Source organism: Schistocerca piceifrons, chromosome 1 (assembly GCF_021461385.2).
Source record: "Schistocerca piceifrons isolate TAMUIC-IGC-003096 chromosome 1, iqSchPice1.1, whole genome shotgun sequence".
NCBI lineage: Eukaryota > Metazoa > Arthropoda > Insecta > Orthoptera > Acrididae > Schistocerca > Schistocerca piceifrons.
Genome location: NC_060138.1, coordinates 153,944,737 through 153,954,733, shown reverse-complemented (window position 1 = coordinate 153,954,733; position 9,997 = coordinate 153,944,737). Strand labels below are relative to the sequence as shown.

At 44.1% G+C, this 9,997-nt stretch overlaps 1 non-coding gene across 1 annotated transcript; it reads right to left on the bottom strand.

Moving 5' to 3' along the window:
- Positions 1 to 231: 231 nt before the first annotated feature.
- On the bottom strand, positions 232 to 306 carry Trnas-cga. The gene has a single exon. It is a non-coding gene; the product is annotated as a tRNA-Ser (tRNA).
- Between the last annotated feature and the right edge of the window lie 9,691 nt (positions 307 to 9,997).

Genomic DNA, 9,997 nt, shown 5'->3' with positions numbered 1-9,997 from the left:
CCAAGCATATTGCAACAAACAGTGTATTTCTATCGCTGCTCGTTTAGTTTTTATTGCCGTTTCAAATATACCGGTCATTATTGAAACACCCTGTATTTGTGAGTAAAAAGTAAAAAAATGTGAATGTTCCACAGTATAAATTGATCCAAATCACTGGTTTATGCAGAATGAAATCTTCACTCTGCAGCGGAGTGTGCGCTGATATGAAACTTGCTGGCAGATTAAAACTGTGTGCCGGACCGAGACTCGAACTCGGGACCTTTGCCTTTCGCGGGCAAATGCTCTACCAACTGAGCTACCCAAGCACGACTCACGACCCGTCCTCAAAGCTTTGATTCCGCCAGTGCCTCCGCCCCTCGTCTATTACTTTCCAAACTTTGCAGAAGCTCTCCTGCATATCTTGCAGAACTAGCACTCCTGGAAGAAAGGATATTGCGAATACATGGCTTAGCCACAGCCTAGGGTATGTTTCCAGAATGAAAGCTGTGAGGACGGGTCGTGAGTCGTGCTTGGGTAGCTAAGTTGGTAGAGCACTTGTCCGCGAAAGGCAAAGGTCCCGAGTTCGAGTCTCGGTCCGGCACACAGTTTTAATCTGCCAGGAAGTTTCGGCTGGTTTTTGGCTTACACGGCCACCAACGGGCTATGGTCATTTATATTCCGTGATATCCTTTTCAGTTGATAACTGGCTAACTAAATAAATGAATGCTGTAGATCACCCATTTGTTTATGCTCTTCATCTACAAATGGAAAAAAAATTTTCAGCACAGCGTTTTGCATTCATTTTCTTCAGTATGACTCCAGTTAGTTACCTGTACAACCATGAATTCCACCGCATTTAAGTCTTTTCTACGAGTGTATCATGATCGACACCCTGGACAGAGCCGGCCTCTGTGGCCGAGCGGTTCTAGGCGCTTCAGTCCGCAACCGCGCTGCTGTTACGCTCGCAGGTTCGAATCTTGCCTCGGGCATGGATGTGTGTGATGTCCTTAGGTTAGATAGGTTTAAGTAGTTCTAAGTCTAGGGGACTGATGACCTCAGATGTTAAGTCGCATAGTGCTTAGAGCCATTTTTTACCCCTGGACAGATCGCAAAACTTCACACCTGACGATATTCTGTTACTTAGGACTCGTAACACTCGGCTGTTGTTGGCAGGGTGCGCACGCTGTGGGAGCGCGGCTTCATGGCGCACGCGCACAGGACGTGGCGCCTGGAGCCGCCCGCCTGCCTGTCGGACAGCGACTACGTCAGCGTCGACCTGGCCGCCGTGTCGCCCGCCTTCCTCCTGCTGGTCGCCGCGCTGCTGCTCGCCGCCGTGCTGCTGCTGCTGGAGAGGGCCTGGTCAGTTACTGCACCGTTTCCACCGTAGGGGTACATCTTCCACTGTCGCTTCAGCTCTTTGCTAGAGTTTATCGCTTGTACGTGCTGCTGAGTGTTGGAAGCCAATCTCACGCAATCCCTGACCACAACTCTGCAATGGATGAGCTGTCTAGAGAACGTACTAGCCAGGGCAACAGCTGAACATCATCTGTTTCGAAGTATGCAAGACAACATACGGTCTTGCGCTATCTTGTTGAAAGATAAAATCAGGGAGACCTCGAAGAAAGCGCACAGCCACAGATCTAACATTTCAGAAATGTAATGTCTGCTATTTGGACAGTCTATTATGCGAACCAGAGCTAATCGAGCCTCAGTGAGAGTAGAGTTGACCATGAGATGGAACTAACAGACTGTGTAACATAGCTTCACTCGGACATAACTCCAAGCAACGTGATGAGCGTATCTGGTATTTGCTGAGCAAATGATTGAGAGTGTAGGATACATTCAGAACGACTTTCAGCCCCGTTTGATGCTGTTCCCAAAGGGTAAGGGATGTATGCTTTCATTCCAAGCCGGCCGTAGTGGCGGAGCGGTTGTAGGCGCTACAGTCTGGAACCGCGCGACCGCTACGGTCGCAGGTTCGAATCCTGCCTCGGGCATGGATGTGTGTGATGTCCTTAGGTTAGTTAGGTTTAAGTAGTTCTAAGTTCTAGGGGACTGATGACCTCAGAAGTTAAGTCCTATAGTGCTCAGACTCATTAGTCATTTGAACCATTTTTTTCATTCCAACACAGCTGCAGTATGCACATTTCTTGTGTTACCCAACACTCTGCAAGATGTTTATGGGTTTAAAACATATCATTCCTGGTGCTGTTGAAACAACTGTTGCGGTGTATTTCTCCAGTTCGGCCACAACGTGAGGACGTGATCTCTAATACAAGACCCAGATTCCTTTATCCAGCTAAATCTAGTTTTTTCTCCCCAACTGGATTTGGTAAGTCCTTTGAATCTTTTACAGTGACATGCTTCAATAATATCTTCTCAGTTTACAAGCCACATCACTTCAAACGAAATACTTCATTTTTCTCCTGCCCCACGACGTTTGCCAATATTTTGTTAGTGAAATAGAGCGGCGCATTAGGCATCTCTTAGACGATGCAGCTTAGGTTGTTGGGCTAACTACTGGCCGTATCCTAGCGAAAGCTAAGCCACCGAAATCTACTACAGTATTAGCCGGAAGGAACGACTTGGCTTACGCTTATTACGTGTGAATGGGGTCTTGTTCGTCTTGCCAGCCGATAAAGGAAACGCCACTGTAATCCTTAACACTACCACCTGAAGATAGTACATTTATTAGAAAATGATACTTAACGAAAACTTAGTCACGACCCAATACAGGCCATCGTTGGGAAGACAGGAAAGGTATTAAAGGACTCAGGTATGCGAGAAGAAATTGTGAAGAAATTAATCCCTCAAGCCGACAGACCCCTCAGTCTTTATTGACTGCCGAACATACACAAGGCGTTTCTCTGAGACTGATAGTGCAATCTGCTCGCTCACGTGCAGAGTGACAAAACATCTGAAACGGTTTGTGGGACCTAAACTGGGACACTGTCAACACCACTTTGTTAATTCGCAGTCATTCGTTGATACCCCTTGAAAATTTATACAAAACGACATGATGGTTGGCTTGGTCGTTGTGTTACTTTTTATGAAGGCGCCGGTATAAGACATCCTGGATCTTCTAACATGACATTTTCCACCTAGGATTGTCAAACTATTCCACGATGCCTTAGCGCCAACGTATTTTCTATGCTGCAACGAATATTATGAGATGACGGATGGTACTGCGGTGGAATCACCACAGTCCCCAGCTGCCGCGAACTTTTTTATGGAGGAACATGAGCAACAAGCTTTGAACTCTGCGAGGCTGCATCCATCTTCTTCCTACAGTACATTGACGACATCTTCCTGTTACGACGTCGTGGTGAAAACGTACTGCAGTAACATGACCAGTGTCCACACTAACATTGAATTTACTGTGAGATACAGAGGGATGGCAGGCTTCCGTTCTTGGATGCTTTTAGCTGAGCGGAGATCAGGAGGTCGGCTTGGTCATTCATCGTACAGGAAATCTACACACACAGATCGGTACCTGAACGCCAGTAGTTTCCCCCACCTTATACACAAGAGAGCAGTCCTGAACACATTAGCATATAGGGCGAAGGTTACATCTGACGACTCCCATCAACAGACGGAATTTAAGTGCTTGAGACGCGTGTTCAGAAAAAATTTTTACAGTGAAGGAAGGAGTGAGAAAACTTACAGGTCCCACCGACGAAAGACGCTTCACGAATCGGCGGAAGAGGCCAAGCCGACTGTTTTCCTTCCATAATGTGGCGCAATGACTAGCAGCTTAGGACGCCTGCTGCAGAGACATGGATTAAGGCCAGTGTTCTGGCCCGTTTCCAAGATTCGAGATCTGTTACGCGCCCTTAATGACGACCTAGGTCTTCGAATTCATTTGGTGTATGGTAGACCCTGCAAATGCGGTAGCATTTACATAGGAAAACAATTCGCGCTGTATTAAAAAGAAAAGGGGGGGGGGGGGGGGGGGGAAGTCGGCAGTGCTTGAACATCGCCTCTAAGATACAATATGAAAAGACGAGAGTCTTCGCTCGGAAACGAGGGGTACCCACTTAGCAGCGCATGGTAACCGGCTTTGAATATTAAGCGAAAGCAAAGACTAATTCTTGACGGTTGTAGAGAGACGTCAGGGACAGTTTTAAACATGGCGCCGGCCCCTCCCACCAACTATCACTCGGTCCCACGACCAGCCAGAGTTGCTATGAGCTGCTCAGCTTGCCTTCTGTTATGCTTCACGTAGTCATTCCTGGGGCATAGTTGTGCCCTAGAATGAATGTTGCAAACACTGTTCACCTCTACACTCAGCAAAGTTACTTCTTGCAGAGTCAAAACATAGGGTGCACAGGCACGCCTTCCGATCGACATCTCATCAACAATGGCCATGACAAATGAATCACGAACACTACAACCTCTCAATGTAGACATATAGTACCCTGATGCCAATGAACAGTCGTCGAGGGTGTTGCATTTTTTTCCGCTAGTGTAATTCGCCAGTGCGTTGCCATGCAACATCTCACCACAAACTCAATACAAGAATGGAAAATAACATTTTGTCTACAAACAGACTGTATACAAAACACTTGTACAGCCATTATTAAAATACTGCTGAACTGTAGGGAAACCATAGCACGTTGGACCAATAGGGGACCTAGAGCAACCACAAAGAAACGTGGCACGAGTATCCACAAGAGATGAAGAAAATCTTGAGAAAACTTAACTGCTTGACACTCGAAGAAAGAACTTATACAGAAAACATCAAGAGCCGTCTTTTGAGACAGAAATTACTAGTATTGTTCACCCCCTATGTATCTAACCAACAGAGCTCGCGCAGACAGTGTCAGGTAAATGACAACCCGTTCAGAGATATACAAGGAGTTATTCTTCCCAGCACCCTGAGTGAGTGTTATGAGGAAAAGCACAAGATATGTATGATACATAAAAAGTACCTCCGCTATGTACTTGACAATTATCAGCAGAGTTCAGATGTGGATGTAAAAGCTAAATGACCTTAAATCCAAATTATTGAGTTGACTCATTTCATGTGTTGTCAGCTACTGCACACCTTTTATTTTAATAAAACGCTTTTGTTTTCATGCAGACATCATTCCACTTCGTAAACCATAGTAGAGGGTCACTGCTGTTTCTGGCCCAACTCTCTGACTCGACATCCATCAGCTCTTTCTGCCAGTGTCATATTACACATGTGCGCGTCATATTGACGGTCGCAGGCTACATGTGAAAAGGTCACCCAGGGAAGAGGAAGTGTGGGGAGGGAAAGAGAGGGAGGGAAGGGACAGGTCGTCCGATGGGAATCGACAATCGAGCTCCCTCCCTCGCCTCTCCCCCGTTTTCTCTCATCCAGTGGGAATCATTCGAGTTCCGTGTTCTGAGTGAGAAGACCATTTGATTTTTTATTGCTGTAACAAATTATTCCAAAATAATGATCAGACAGCGTCGCTCTGGCGTTACCCTGCTGTCGCACCGATGTTACGCTGGCGTCGCACCAGTGTTACGTCAACTTCGGTGTCATGCCCACTGTGACAGATATCTTCAACCACTTCCTAGCAACCACTATTTCCCCTGAGGCCTGAAGGCAGGGACTAGTTATACCACTACCAAAAAAGTATGTTGCCACATCCTCCTCTGATTACTGACCTATTTGCGTTCTTCCTGCACTGTCCAAGGTCTTAGAATATATAGGCCATTACTAGCTGACAACCTACCTAACTACAAACAATCTACTAGACCAATACCTATCAGTTTTCCGTAAACATTTCAGCACATCTGTCCTAATAAAGAAATGACCAGAAGTGTACAATGGATATACGAGAGGTAATTATCATGTACTTCTTAGACTTGAGCAAAGCCTTTGACATTGTCGGCTTCGAGATTTTGCTTGCCAAACTTATCAGCCTGAAATTTCTCCAAAAGCGTAGTGGAATGATTTCGCTCATATCTGACGTCTTGCCAGCAGTGCGTCACGTCCGACACCAAAAAGTCAGAATGAGGCCAGGTAGTATGAGGCGTCCCCAGGATTTCGTATTAGGTTCTATACTCTTATCATTGTATGTCAATGATGTGTCATTAGTTTTGTCCTGCTGCAAATACCACATGTACGCTGACGACCTCCTGTTAGATCTAAGTGCAAAACCAATAAACCTGAAGGTGACTATTGAGAATTTCAATACCGACCTGCCTGCACTATCAAAATGGGCGCAGGATACAGGGTTAAAGCTCAACCCATACAAAACTCAAACGGTGCTCGTTGGTCATTCTAAGCTCATCAGCCCTAAATACCAGGAATCCCTACCATCTTTAACCTTAAACGGGACAAATATCAACTTCTCTCCCTCGGCAAAGGGTCTAGGATTAATAACGGATGAAAATCTAAATTGGATTGACAACGTAACTGCGATGAGCAAGAAAACATCAGCACCTCTCTATGCCCTAAAAAAATATAAAAAGTGCTCTTTTCTTTATCTGGAATAGAAACTTGTACAAACACTTATACTTTCAATTATTGATTAAAGTAATGCTGGTCTTTCTCTGGAAAACTCATAGCGCCTGGAACTGGTGATGGATGCCTGCTTTCGCTATATCTGTGATCTTCTACTCTTTGACAGATTTCACCAACATATGCACAGCTATTCTGGCTGCGTGCGGACAAGCGTAGAGATTTCCGTACCTTCTGTCTTCTATACTGTCTTACCAACGTATGCTGTCCTTCATATCGTATCTCTCCTCGGCCTTGCCACTTTTGCCTGAACAACATGGCAGAAACACTCGTTCTCATCAAAGCAAAATCTTTTCTGTCCAACTCTATCGTTCAGCCACTTTCTCGAAGCCCTTGTCAGTGCAGCAGCCCGACTCTGAATAACTTCCTCCAATACTCGCATATTAAAGCACTCAGTAACATTTCCAGCTTAAGGAGACAGTTAAGGACATATCTGTTAAAGGAACAATAAGGATTACCGTTGTCCCTGTACGCACTCTTAATCTCTTACGCTCTTCTATCCAACCTGATCTTCCTCATTTCCCAGTATTCGTAGCCGACGCAGTCGCCTTAAATTTCCTCTCCCCAGAACTCGCTGCATAAGAAAACTTCAGTTTTCTACACCTATAGATTCTTCTTATATCAGCCACTATCGTAATTGTTATTATTGTCATTATTATTATTGTTACCATTATAGTTATTAGTGGCTCAGCAGCAGTAGAACAAGTATTTCTGATATTGACTTTATGAGATCATAGTCGGTATTATTCACTCACGTTGTCACTATAAATACTCAAATCATTTCAATACTATCTGTCGTATTAAAATGGTATTTCTTATGTAAGTATGGTGGAATAAGGTAATGTATGTGTGAAACCTTGGATATCCAAATACATAAACATATAAAAAAGATAATGATTCATTCCACACCATTACGATTTATCATGCAAATGTTACACAGAATGTGGTACTAAGTAACTAAATAAGTAATTAGCTATGGGTGTACCACAAAGCATGGTATTGGCTTCTATACTTCATCAACCTTAAAAAGGAAACTCAGAAGTAAAACCAACCAGATGATGAAAATAGACATACATTCCAATTGTGCGAAATTTGGTTATTCCTGAAAAACTGACAGAGTTACTGGTGAGAAATAATCTGGGAAAATAAGTAAACAGACTACTGTTTGAAGGCCTACATCTTACACAGGTTACGCTATCATTACTAAAAAGTGTTACCTACCTAAATGTTAAAGCAAAATATCCATTTTATGGGGTCTTAAATGATCGAGACCATTCCCCTTAATCACATTTATAGCATTACACAATGCTGAAAGATGTTTAAAAAATTATAGCCTTTTGTTTTACCCTATAAACCGCTATTATTGGCGACATACTGTACGATGTATCATAAGTGAGATATGAAAGTGAAATGTGTGAGCTAAAGTGAGACTAATGTACTGACAATCTAATAAAACAAGAACTCTATTCTACATGGATGTCTATCTTTATGCAGTTCTGTTTCTTTGATATTTAATAATAGTTCACTTTGTTGACATACACGAGATATAATTGCGTGCCTTGCTTCTTTCGTCATTGCACGTGTTTGTAGGCTAGCAAAGAACACATAGGTAAGTTTTGTGCAAACGTGAACAGTAAAAATGTTGTGAATACGAACTGAAAGCTGAAAATGTGTGGAACAGGAAGCAGTACCAGTAAGCAAACAAGAATTGGTTTCGGGATTTGAGATTCATTTGTTATCGATACAAATATAGTAAAAGTGGAATAAAATGCATTATGAAAGCATCCTTCACACAACACATCCTTCCCTTCTTGGTTGTTCGAAATAGATTAACAAAAACAAAGCTACTTAACCTGGCCAAATTTGTCGTATTGCAAGAGCATTTGAAGACAGAAAAACGTTCGAAAATGCCTGCCTTCTTTACACTATGTTATTCATGCAATAGCTGTAACTTTTAGTGTTTAAAAGAGCTGCTGCGTACGCACAACAAAAATAATGAACAAAATGCAATCGCAAACAGTAGTCTGCTAATGTTTTGGGCTATTTAAGATGGTGGCAGGATCCACCTTCTCTGGCTTCAAAACAACATACAACATAAGCCTACAGGCCCACTCCCATCCTTCTTTTACCTCCATGGTTGAGACATGGTTGAGACCTTCGACCATAGGTACTATATCTATGTTAAGGGTTGAGACCATTGGATATACACACATCAAAAAAAGTTTTGCATCACCCCAGTTCCCAAAACTCCTGAAAATAGACGTTGACTGTGGATATTGTATCACAGACAGAATCCCTTTGACTGTTCAGAGATGTCACTAAACCCACCCAAAGATGTAAATAACCACGCATGAGGAGCGCCTATTAGACGGAGGGAGTCCGACAGCCGATCAGTTCCAGTCATTCCACCAGGAAGGAGGTACACAGCTCATGTTGTCTGTGGTTCATCCACACCTAGACGGTCAACTCCGCGATTCTATCGCGTCTGCATTGTTACTTTGTGCCAGAAAGGGCTCTCAACAAGGGAAGTGTCCAGGTGTCTCAGAGTGAACCAAAGCGATGTTGTTTGTACAGGGAGGAGACACAGAGAGACAGGAACTGTCGATGACATGCCTCGCTCAGGCTGGCCAAGGGCTACTACTGCAGTGGATGATTGCTACCTACGGACTAAGGCTTATAGGAACCCAGACAGCAACGCAACCATATTGAATAATGCTTTCCGTGCAGCACAGGACGTCGTGTTACGACTCAAACTGTGCGCAATGGGCTGCATGATGGGCAACTTCACTCCCGACGTCCATGGTGAGGTCAATCTTTGTAATCATGACACCATGCAGGGCAGTACAGCTGGGCCCAACAATGTGCTGAATGAACTGCTCAGGATTGGCGTCACATTCTCTTCACCAGTGAGTGTTGAATATGCTTTCAGCCACACAATTGTCAGAGATGTGTTTGGAGGCAACTGCCTTAGACACACTGTCCAGCGAGTGGAGCAGGGTGGAGGTTCCATGATGTTTTGAGATAGCATTATGTGGGTCCAATGTACACCGCTGGTGGTCATGCAAGTCGCCATAACGGCTGTACAATACGTGACTGGTATCCTCCAACCAATAGTGCAACCATATTGGCAGAATATTGAAGAGGCATTCTTTTTCATGGACAACAGTTCACGCCCCCATTGTATACATCTTGTGAATGACCATCTTCAGAATAACGATATCGCTCTACTAGAGCGGCCAGCATGTTCTCCAGACATGAGCCCTATCAAACATACCTGGGTTAGATTGAAAAGGGTGGTTTATGGCCGACATGACTCACCAACACTCTGAGGAATCTACGTCGAATCGCCATTGAGGAGTGGGGCAATCTGGACCAATAATGCCTTGGTGAACTTGTGGATAATATGCCACGACGAATACAGGCATGCATCAGTACAAGAGGACATGCTACAGGGTATTAGAGATACCAGTGTGTACAGCAATCTGGACCTCCACCTCTGAAGGTATCGCTGTATGGTGG